This window comes from Ochotona princeps, chromosome Y (genome assembly GCF_030435755.1).
Source record: "Ochotona princeps isolate mOchPri1 chromosome Y, mOchPri1.hap1, whole genome shotgun sequence".
Lineage (NCBI taxonomy): Eukaryota > Metazoa > Chordata > Mammalia > Lagomorpha > Ochotonidae > Ochotona > Ochotona princeps.
In genome coordinates, this window is record NC_080866.1 from 22,560,868 (window position 1) to 22,571,468 (window position 10,601).

Here is a 10,601-nt window from a genome sequence, read left to right on the forward strand (position 1 = left end):
CAGTGCCAAAAAACTCCACCTGGCTCATGAACTTCACTTATGATCAGCTATCAAGGAAACACTGTTTGGTCACTTCTGGTCCAATGCTCATTTTCCAATGTGTGATGGAAACAAGCAGCTTGACCACCCACACACAACTAACATTGAGCTCCTCATTCAAGGCCCTCAAAACTCCACTTCCAAAGACAAGATAAGCGCCCAAGCCATTTCCCCTTGCCATGGAGACCAAGTGCTCTGGCAGAACATATGTGTGTAAGTGGATAGGACACCTATGGAAGGTAGTGTGGTGGTGAATTTCAACTGTCCGAAGCAGCAGCACAGGTTTGCAGTACCAAAATAACTCCACCTGGCTCATCAACATCACATATCATCAGCTGTCCTGGCAATACGTGGCTGAAGTGGGTGATTGACTTGTTCTGTCCTTGTCTTCTCATGGTTAGGGCTCTTATTGCAGCAGTTTCAATGGGGAGATCCCCAAAGATCTCCTCTCTGTCTGAGGTATTCCCAGTCCAGATTCTGTCTATATTAGCAAGTCCAGGGCCCGGCACAGCACATCAGCCCGATCAGCTGGTTGTTGCAGTTGCTGGGTTGGTTGTGTTTGCAGGTCTGTCTTCCACTGGAACCAATGCGTCTTGCAGTCCAGCCTGATTCTGCCCAGCACACGCTCGGGCATCACTCTTGCTTCACTCACGTCACTCCCTGTGGCTGTCCTGATGACAGGGAGCATTCTGATTGGCTGCATCTCTAAGACCTCACAGGGCTGTGTGGCCCTACAAACTGTCCAATCAGCAGCTGCCTGGTCATAGCAGCCCGGAATCCTGTAGCCTCAGCTTTCTAGAAAAGCCATGGTGACAGGCAGCCTCCTCTGTGGAGTAGAGCAAGATGCCAACTGCTTCAAGCTCTGCTTTCTTTGTTCCTTCTCGCCACAGGCCCTAGCAGAGAAGACGTGCAGACTCCATGGAAGCCAGCAGAGCGTGAGTGTGTGGGGTTGGGTTTCCCTTGAATGTGAGTTTGCAAATCCGCTGACAATGTGTTGAAGCCTAGGACCTTTTCAACAGCGGTACTATGAAAGCATTTCCATTTTCCGTCGATGAGAATCCTTGTGTCTCTTCAAGGAGCCAATCTAATCCTAGTTCTCCATTAGAGGTAGTGTGTGGAATAACCTATGTAATGTGGAAGAGCCAAGCCAAGCTGATTTCCATAGGCAGACCTTACATCCCATTTCCTGTCACGGCTCTCAGTGAAGATTCCCTAGTGCAGTCCAGTGCCATGTAAATCGTTCACCATAGTGTAAAACAGATGACTTCCGGGAGATGGTTGGGATCAATACCATGGTTGGATACAGGGTTGGAATCAGCTTTAGAATGCTATCTAGGCTTATGGTTGCAGTGATGTCAAAGCCTAGATTTCAGGTTAGGGCAAGGTGGAGTGTTAAGGTTCAATTGAGGTTTCTGATTTGGGTTACTAGTAAAAATAGAGCTAGGATTATGCTTAGGTGGAATTAAGGTGGGAGCTAGGTCTGATGCTAAAGGTCAAGTCTAGTTCTGAGGTTACTGTTAGGTTTTGAGATTTGAGTTATGGTTATCCCAATGGTTAGGGTTAGGGTTAGGGTGAGGGTGAGGTTGAGTGTTCAACTGACAAATAAGATTAGGTCCAGAATTAGGTTTTGTATGTGGCATGAAGTGGGATTTGTGTGAGGATTAGTACTAGGTAAAGAACATTGTTTGGATTAATGCTGGATAGAGAGTTTGGGTTCCATTTCTGGTTCAGGCTTGGTTTGAGTTAGTGCTTTGATTGAGGGATATTGTTAGGACTGTGGAAAGGACTGTGTGGATTCAGAATACAGTTAGGGTTACTCTTGAGGTTAGGATGAAAGCTGTGGCTCCATTGAGGATGAAGAGGTTGTTTTGTGTGAATTTGAGTATCATGGTGAGGTTCTAGTCTATGTCCGAATGATTATGCTTAGTGCTAGAGTTCATGTTAGGGTGTGGGCTAATGCTAGTGTGAAAGTTGTTGTAGGATTAAGGTTAGGTCCAAATCTAGTGTTAGGTGCAAATCTTTTGGTGAAGTTTTAGGCTACAGTTGGATTTAGGCTTAGTGTTCTAATGAGGGTGATGATTCACATTAGCATTGCTGTTTAGGTTTAGAAAAGTCGTTGGATTGGGTTCAGTGTTAGGGCTAGGCTTAGTATGACAGTGATGTCTCCATCTGTGTCAGGTTAGGAGTTGGTGTTGGGACTAGGGATTTGGTTGGGTTTAGGGCTAGGATCACTTTTAGGATTGGGGCTAGAGCTAGAGCTAGAGCTAGTATCAGCATGCGGGTTAGGATGATGGCCAGGGTTGGAGATCAACCTGTCTGGCTTTGGGTGTGCTCTAGGTTGTAATACGTATTTTTGACAGTCTTTGAAATAGGGGTTGGGTAAGTGCTGTATATCTTACTTTCCAATACAACATCGTAATTCTTAAAAGCAGAAGAGTTATGGCTACTCTAGTTAAAAATTATGACTCGGGTCAACGTGAGGTTTAGGATTAGGCCTATAGCCTGTCTGCTGGTTACATCTATGAAAAGTCAAGCCACTCAGTCAACCTTACAGGCAGGGTTAGTCTCAACTCTTCCTGTAGAAGTAGCCCTAATTCTAATCTTACACCTAACGCTACTCTCATCGACCTCTGCTTTGACTTAACCCTGTCCCAAATACTAACCTTAATCCTTGTCCATCTCTACTCCTCGCCCGAAGCTTAATCCTATGTCAATCGTAATAACAAACATTTTTATAACAATCTAACTGAAATAGGAGCATTCAAGCTCAACAGAAAGCCAAGCAGAGTCATAGCCCCAAGTGTCAAAAACAACACTAAAGATTCCCTTCATCCTGAACCAGCCGGCTTCCTGAAACAAATCTTCCCTGAGGCCAGCCCTTTCTGTAACTCTAAGCCAAGCCCTAGACTTTACCTGATCATACCCCTAGACCAAATCATGACCCGATTTCTACTACTACTACTAAGTGCATCCCTAGCTCAAACACAAATGAAACTCCTAAAGCTAACCCTAACTCCTTTTGTTTTTGTTGAATTCTATTGTTGACAAACTTTACGTAGTTGATTTGGGTCAAAAGGTTCATGGGCTACAGGACAGTGAGTAAGGCTATTATTTCCACATCCTCTTCTTTGACTGTATCTGGGGTTAAATGGGGAGGGAGATAAAGGAAGAAGCCCCACCCAGTCTCCTCCCGACCCCAGGACCCTGATGTGGGGCATGCTGCGAGAGTCCTGCTCAAGTGGGATTTAGGTCTGGTTGTTTGTTTCTCAAGTGGTTTTGATAGTCATGAATTGTTGCCAATCATGCAACTGTAAGCACGATGAGGTCTGTGCAGCATACACTGATTGACACAGTCCATCGTAGAGTCTGCGTTTGCCCAGGTTTTCTCTGCCAATACGTGGCTGAAGTGGGTGATTGACTTGTTCTGTCCTCTGTCTTCTCATGGTTAGGGTTCTGAGTGCAGCAGTTTCAATGGGGAGATCCCCAAAGATCTCCTCTCTGTCTGAGGTATTCCCAGTCCAGATTCTGTCTATATTAGCAAGTCAGGGCGCGTTACAGCCCATCAGCCCGATCAGCTGGTTGTTGCAGTTGCTGAGTTGGTTGTGTTTGCAGGCCTGTCTTCCACTGGAACCAATGCGTCTTGTAGTCCAGCCTGATTCTGCCCAGCACACGCTCGGGCATCACTCTTGCTTCACTCACGTCACTCCCTGTGGCTGTCCTGATGACAGGGAGCATTCTGATTGGCTGCATCTCTAAGACCTCACAGGGCTGTGTGGCCCTACAAGCTGTCCAATCAGCAGCTGCCTGGTCATAGCAGCCCGGAATCCTGTAGCCTCAGCTTTCTAGAAAAGCCATGGTGACAGGCAGCCTCCTCTGTGGAGTAGAGCAAGATGCCAACTGCTTCAAGCTCTGCTTTCTTTGTTCCTTCTCGCCACAGGCCCTAGCAGAGAAGACGTGCAGACTCCATGGAAGCCAGCAGAGCGTGAGTGTGTGGGGTTGGGTTTCCCTTGAATGTGAGTTTGCAAATCCGCTGACAATATGTTGAAGCCTAGGACCTTTTCAACAGTGGTACTATGAAAGCATTTCCATTTTCCGTCGATGAGAATCCTTGTGTCTCTTCAAGGAGCCAATCTAATCCTAGTTCTGCATTAGAGGTAGTGTGTGGAATAACCTATGTAATGTGGAAGAGCCAAGCCAAGCTGATTTCCATAGGCAGACCTTACATTCCATTTTCTGTCACGGCTCTCAGTGAAGTTTCCCTAGTGCAGTCCAGTGTCATGTAAGTGGGTCACCATAGTGTAAAACAGATGACTTCCGGGAGATGGTTGGGATCAATACCATGGTTGGATACAGGGTTGGAATCAGTTTTAGAATGCTATCTAGGCTTATGGTTGCAGTGATGTCAAAGCCTAGATTTCAGGTTAGGGCAAGGTGGAGTGTTAAGGTTCAATTGAGGTTTCTGATTTGGGTTACTAGTAGGAATAGAGCTAGGATTATGCTTAGGTGGAATTAAGGTGGGAGCTAGGTCTGATGCTAAAGGTCAAGTCTAGTTCTGAGGTTACTGTTAGGTTTTGAGATTTGAGTTATGGTTATCCCAATGGTTAGGGTTAGGGTTAGGGTGAGGGTTAGGGTGAGGGTGAGGTTGAGTGTTCAACTGACAAATAAGATTAGGTCCAGAATTAGGTTTTGTATGTGGCATGAAGTAGGATCTGTAGTACTAGGTAAAGAACAGTGTTTGGATTAATGCTGTATAGAGAGTTTGGGTTCCATTTCTGGTTCAGGCTTGGTTTGAGTTAGTGCTTTGATTGAGGGATATTGCTAGGACTGTGGAAAGGACTGTGTGGATTCAGAATACAGTTAGGGTTACTCTTGAGGTTAGGATGAACGCTGTGGCTCCATTGAGGATGAAGAGGTTGTTTTGTGTGAATTTGAGTATCATGGTGAGGTTCTAGTCTATGTCCGAATGATTATGCTTAGTGCTAGAGTTCATGTTAGGGTGTGGGCTAATGCTAGTGTGAAAGTTGTTGTAGGATTAAGGTTAGGTCCAAATCTAGTGTTAGGTGCAAATCTTTTGGTGAAGTTTTAGGCTACAGTTGGATTTAGGCTTAGTGTTCTAATGAGGGTGATGATTCACATTAGCATTGCTGTTTAGGTTTAGAAAAGTCGTTGGATTGGGTTCAGTGTTAGGGCTAGGCTTAGTATGACAGTGATGTCTCCATCTGTGTCAGGTTAGAAGTTGGTGTTGGGACTAGGGATTTGGTTGGGTTTAGGGCTAGGATCACTTTTAGGATTGGGGCTAGAGCTAGAGCTAGAGCTAGTATCAGCATGCGGGTTAGGATGATGGCCAGGGTTGGAGATCAACCTGTCTGGCTTTGGGTGTGCTCTAGATTGTAATACGTATTTTTGACAGTCTTTGAAATAGGGGTTGGGTAAGTGCTGTATATCTTACTTTCCAATACAACATCGTAATTCTTAAAAGCAGAAGAGTTATGGCTACTCTAGTTAAAAATTATGACTCGGGTCAACGTGAGGTTTAGGATTAGGCCTATAGCCTGTCTGCTGGTTACATCTATGAAAAGTCAAGCCACTCAGTCAACCTTACAGGCAGGGTTAGTCTCAACTCTTCCTGTAGAAGTAGCCCTAATTCTAATCTTACACCTAACGCTACTCTCATCAACCTCTGCTTTGACTTAACCCTGTCCCAAATACTAACCTTAATCCTTGTCCATCTCTACTCCTCGCCCGAAGCTTAATCCTATGTCTATCGTAATAACAAACATTTTTATAACAATCTAACTGAAATAGGAGCATTCAAGCTCAACAGAAAGCCAAGCAGAGTCATAGCCCCAAGTGTCAAAAACAACACTAAAGATTCCCTTCATCCTGAACCAGCCGGCTTCCTGAAACAAATCTTCCCTGAGGCCAGCCCTTTCTGTAACTCTAAGCCAAGCCCTAGACTTTACCTGATCATACCCCTAGACCAAATCATGACCCGATTTCTACTACTACTACTAAGTGCATCCCTAGCTCAAACACAAATGAAACTCCTAAAGCTAACCCTAACTCCTTTTGTTTTTGTTGAATTCTATTGTTGACAAACTTTACGTAGTTGATTTGGGTCAAAAGGTTCATGGGCTACAGGACAGTGAGTAAGGCTATTATTTCCACATCCTCTTCTTTGACTGTATCTGGGGTTAAATGGGGAGGGAGATAAAGGAAGAAGCCCCACCCAGTCTCCTCCCGACCCCAGGACCCTGATGTGGGGCATGCTGCGAGAGTCCTGCTCAAGTGGGATTTAGGTCTGGTTGTTTGTTTCTCAAGTGGTTTTGATAGTCATGAATTGTTGCCAATCATGCAACTGTAAGCACGATGAGGTCTGTGCAGCATACACTGATTGACACAGTCCATCGTAGAGTCTGCGTTTGCCCAGGTTTTCTCTGCCAATACGTGGCTGAAGTGGGTGATTGACTTGTTCTGTCCTCTGTCTTCTCATGGTTAGGGTTCTGAGTGCAGCAGTTTCAATGGGGAGATCCCCAAAGATCTCCTCTCTGTCTGAGGTATTCCCAGTCCAGATTCTGTCTATATTAGCAAGTCAGGGCGCGTTACAGCCCATCAGCCCGATCAGCTGGTTGTTGCAGTTGCTGAGTTGGTTGTGTTTGCAGGCCTGTCTTCCACTGGAACCAATGCGTCTTGTAGTCCAGCCTGATTCTGCCCAGCACACGCTCGGGCATCACTCTTGCTTCACTCACGTCACTCCCTGTGGCTGTCCTGATGACAGGGAGCATTCTGATTGGCTGCATCTCTAAGACCTCACAGGGCTGTGTGGCCCTACAAGCTGTCCAATCAGCAGCTGCCTGGTCATAGCAGCCCGGAATCCTGTAGCCTCAGCTTTCTAGAAAAGCCATGGTGACAGGCAGCCTCCTCTGTGGAGTAGAGCAAGATGCCAACTGCTTCAAGCTCTGCTTTCTTTGTTCCTTCTCGCCACAGGCCCTAGCAGAGAAGACGTGCAGACTCCATGGAAGCCAGCAGAGCGTGAGTGTGTGGGGTTGGGTTTCCCTTGAATGTGAGTTTGCAAATCCGCTGACAATATGTTGAAGCCTAGGACCTTTTCAACAGTGGTACTATGAAAGCATTTCCATTTTCCGTCGATGAGAATCCTTGTGTCTCTTCAAGGAGCCAATCTAATCCTAGTTCTGCATTAGAGGTAGTGTGTGGAATAACCTATGTAATGTGGAAGAGCCAAGCCAAGCTGATTTCCATAGGCAGACCTTACATTCCATTTTCTGTCACGGCTCTCAGTGAAGTTTCCCTAGTGCAGTCCAGTGTCATGTAAGTGGGTCACCATAGTGTAAAACAGATGACTTCCGGGAGATGGTTGGGATCAATACCATGGTTGGATACAGGGTTGGAATCAGTTTTAGAATGCTATCTAGGCTTATGGTTGCAGTGATGTCAAAGCCTAGATTTCAGGTTAGGGCAAGGTGGAGTGTTAAGGTTCAATTGAGGTTTCTGATTTGGGTTACTAGTAGGAATAGAGCTAGGATTATGCTTAGGTGGAATTAAGGTGGGAGCTAGGTCTGATGCTAAAGGTCAAGTCTAGTTCTGAGGTTACTGTTAGGTTTTGAGATTTGAGTTATGGTTATCCCAATGGTTAGGGTTAGGGTTAGGGTGAGGGTTAGGGTGAGGGTGAGGTTGAGTGTTCAACTGACAAATAAGATTAGGTCCAGAATTAGGTTTTGTATGTGGCATGAAGTAGGATCTGTAGTACTAGGTAAAGAACAGTGTTTGGATTAATGCTGGATAGAGAGTTTGGGTTCCATTTCTGGTTCAGGCTTGGTTTGAGTTAGTGCTTTGATTGAGGGATATTGCTAGGACTGTGGAAAGGACTGTGTGGATTCAGAATACAGTTAGGGTTACTCTTGAGGTTAGGATGAACGCTGTGGCTCCATTGAGGATGAAGAGGTTGTTTTGTGTGAATTTGAGTATCATGGTGAGGTTCTAGTCTATGTCCGAATGATTATGCTTAGTGCTAGAGTTCATGTTAGGGTGTGGGCTAATGCTAGTGTGAAAGTTGTTGTAGGATTAAGGTTAGGTCCAAATCTAGTGTTAGGTGCAAATCTTTTGGTGAAGTTTTAGGCTACAGTTGGATTTAGGCTTAGTGTTCTAATGAGGGTGATGATTCACATTAGCATTGCTGTTTAGGTTTAGAAAAGTCGTTGGATTGGGTTCAGTGTTAGGGCTAGGCTTAGTATGACAGTGATGTCTCCATCTGTGTCAGGTTAGAAGTTGGTGTTGGGACTAGGGATTTGGTTGGGTTTAGGGCTAGGATCACTTTTAGGATTGGGGCTAGAGCTAGAGCTAGAGCTAGTATCAGCATGCGGGTTAGGATGATGGCCAGGGTTGGAGATCAACCTGTCTGGCTTTGGGTGTGCTCTAGGTTGTAATACGTATTTTTGACAGTCTTTGAAATAGGGGTTGGGTAAGTGCTGTATATCTTACTTTCCAATACAACATCGTAATTCTTAAAAGCAGAAGAGTTATGGCTACTCTAGTTAAAAATTATGACTCGGGTCAACGTGAGGTTTAGGATTAGGCCTATAGCCTGTCTGCTGGTTACATCTATGAAAAGTCAAGCCACTCAGTCAACCTTACAGGCAGGGTTAGTCTCAACTCTTCCTGTAGAAGTAGCCCTAATTCTAATCTTACACCTAACGCTACTCTCATCAACCTCTGCTTTGACTTAACCCTGTCCCAAATACTAACCTTAATCCTTGTCCATCTCTACTCCTCGCCCGAAGCTTAATCCTATGTCTATCGTAATAACAAACATTTTTATAACAATCTAACTGAAATAGGAGCATTCAAGCTCAACAGAAAGCCAAGCAGAGTCATAGCCCCAAGTGTCAAAAACAACACTAAAGATTCCCTTCATCCTGAACCAGCCGGCTTCCTGAAACAAATCTTCCCTGAGGCCAGCCCTTTCTGTAACTCTAAGCCAAGCCCTAGACTTTACCTGATCATACCCCTAGACCAAATCATGACCCGATTTCTACTACTACTACTAAGTGCATCCCTAATTCAAACACAAATGAAACTCCTAAAGCTAACCCTAACTCCTTTTGTTTTTGTTGAATTCTATTGTTGACAAACTTTACGTAGTTGATTTGGGTCAAAAGGTTCATGGGCTACAGGACAGTGAGTAAGGCTATTATTTCCACATCCTCTTCTTTGACTGTATCTGGGGTTAAATGGGGAGGGAGATAAAGGAAGAAGCCCCACCCAGTCTCCTCCCGACCCCAGGACCCTGATGTGGGGCATGCTGCGAGAGTCCTGCTCAAGTGGGATTTAGGTCTGGTTGTTTGTTTCTCAAGTGGTTTTGATAGTCATGAATTGTTGCCAATCATGCAACTGTAAGCACGATGAGGTCTGTGCAGCATACACTGATTGACACAGTCCATCGTAGAGTCTGCGTTTGCCCAGGTTTTCTCTGCCAATACGTGGCTGAAGTGGGTGATTGACTTGTTCTGTCCTCTGTCTTCTCATGGTTAGGGTTCTGAGTGCAGCAGTTTCAATGGGGAGATCCCCAAAGATCTCCTCTCTGTCTGAGGTATTCCCAGTCCAGATTCTGTCTATATTAGCAAGTCAGGGCGCGTTACAGCCCATCAGCCCGATCAGCTGGTTGTTGCAGTTGCTGAGTTGGTTGTGTTTGCAGGCCTGTCTTCCACTGGAACCAATGCGTCTTGTAGTCCAGCCTGATTCTGCCCAGCACACGCTCGGGCATCACTCTTGCTTCACTCACGTCACTCCCTGTGGCTGTCCTGATGACAGGGAGCATTCTGATTGGCTGCATCTCTAAGACCTCACAGGGCTGTGTGGCCCTACAAACTGTCCAATCAGCAGCTGCCTGGTCATAGCAGCCTGGAATCCTGTAGCCTCAGCTTTCTAGAAAAGCCATGGTGACAGGCAGCCTCCTCTGTGGAGTAGAGCAAGATGCCAACTGCTTCAAGCTCTGCTTTCTTTGTTCCTTCTCGCCACAGGCCCTAGCAGAGAAGACGTGCAGACTCCATGGAAGCCAGCAGAGCGTGAGTGTGTGGGGTTGGGTTTCCCTTGAATGTGAGTTTGCAAATCCGCTGACAATATGTTGAAGCCTAGGACCTTTTCAACAGTGGTACTATGAAAGCATTTCCATTTTCCGTCGATGAGAATCCTTGTGTCTCTTCAAGGAGCCAATCTAATCCTAGTTCTGCATTAGAGGTAGTGTGTGGAATAACCTATGTAATGTGGAAGAGCCAAGCCAAGCTGATTTCCATAGGCAGACCTTACATTCCATTTTCTGTCACGGCTCTCAGTGAAGTTTCCCTAGTGCAGTCCAGTGTCATGTAAGTGGGTCACCATAGTGTAAAACAGATGACTTCCGGGAGATGGTTGGGATCAATACCATGGTTGGATACAGGGTTGGAATCCGTTTTAGAATGCTATCTAGGCTTATGGTTGCAGTGATGTCAAAGCCTAGATTTCAGGTTAGGGCAAGGTGGAGTGTTAAGGTTCAATTGAGGTTTCTG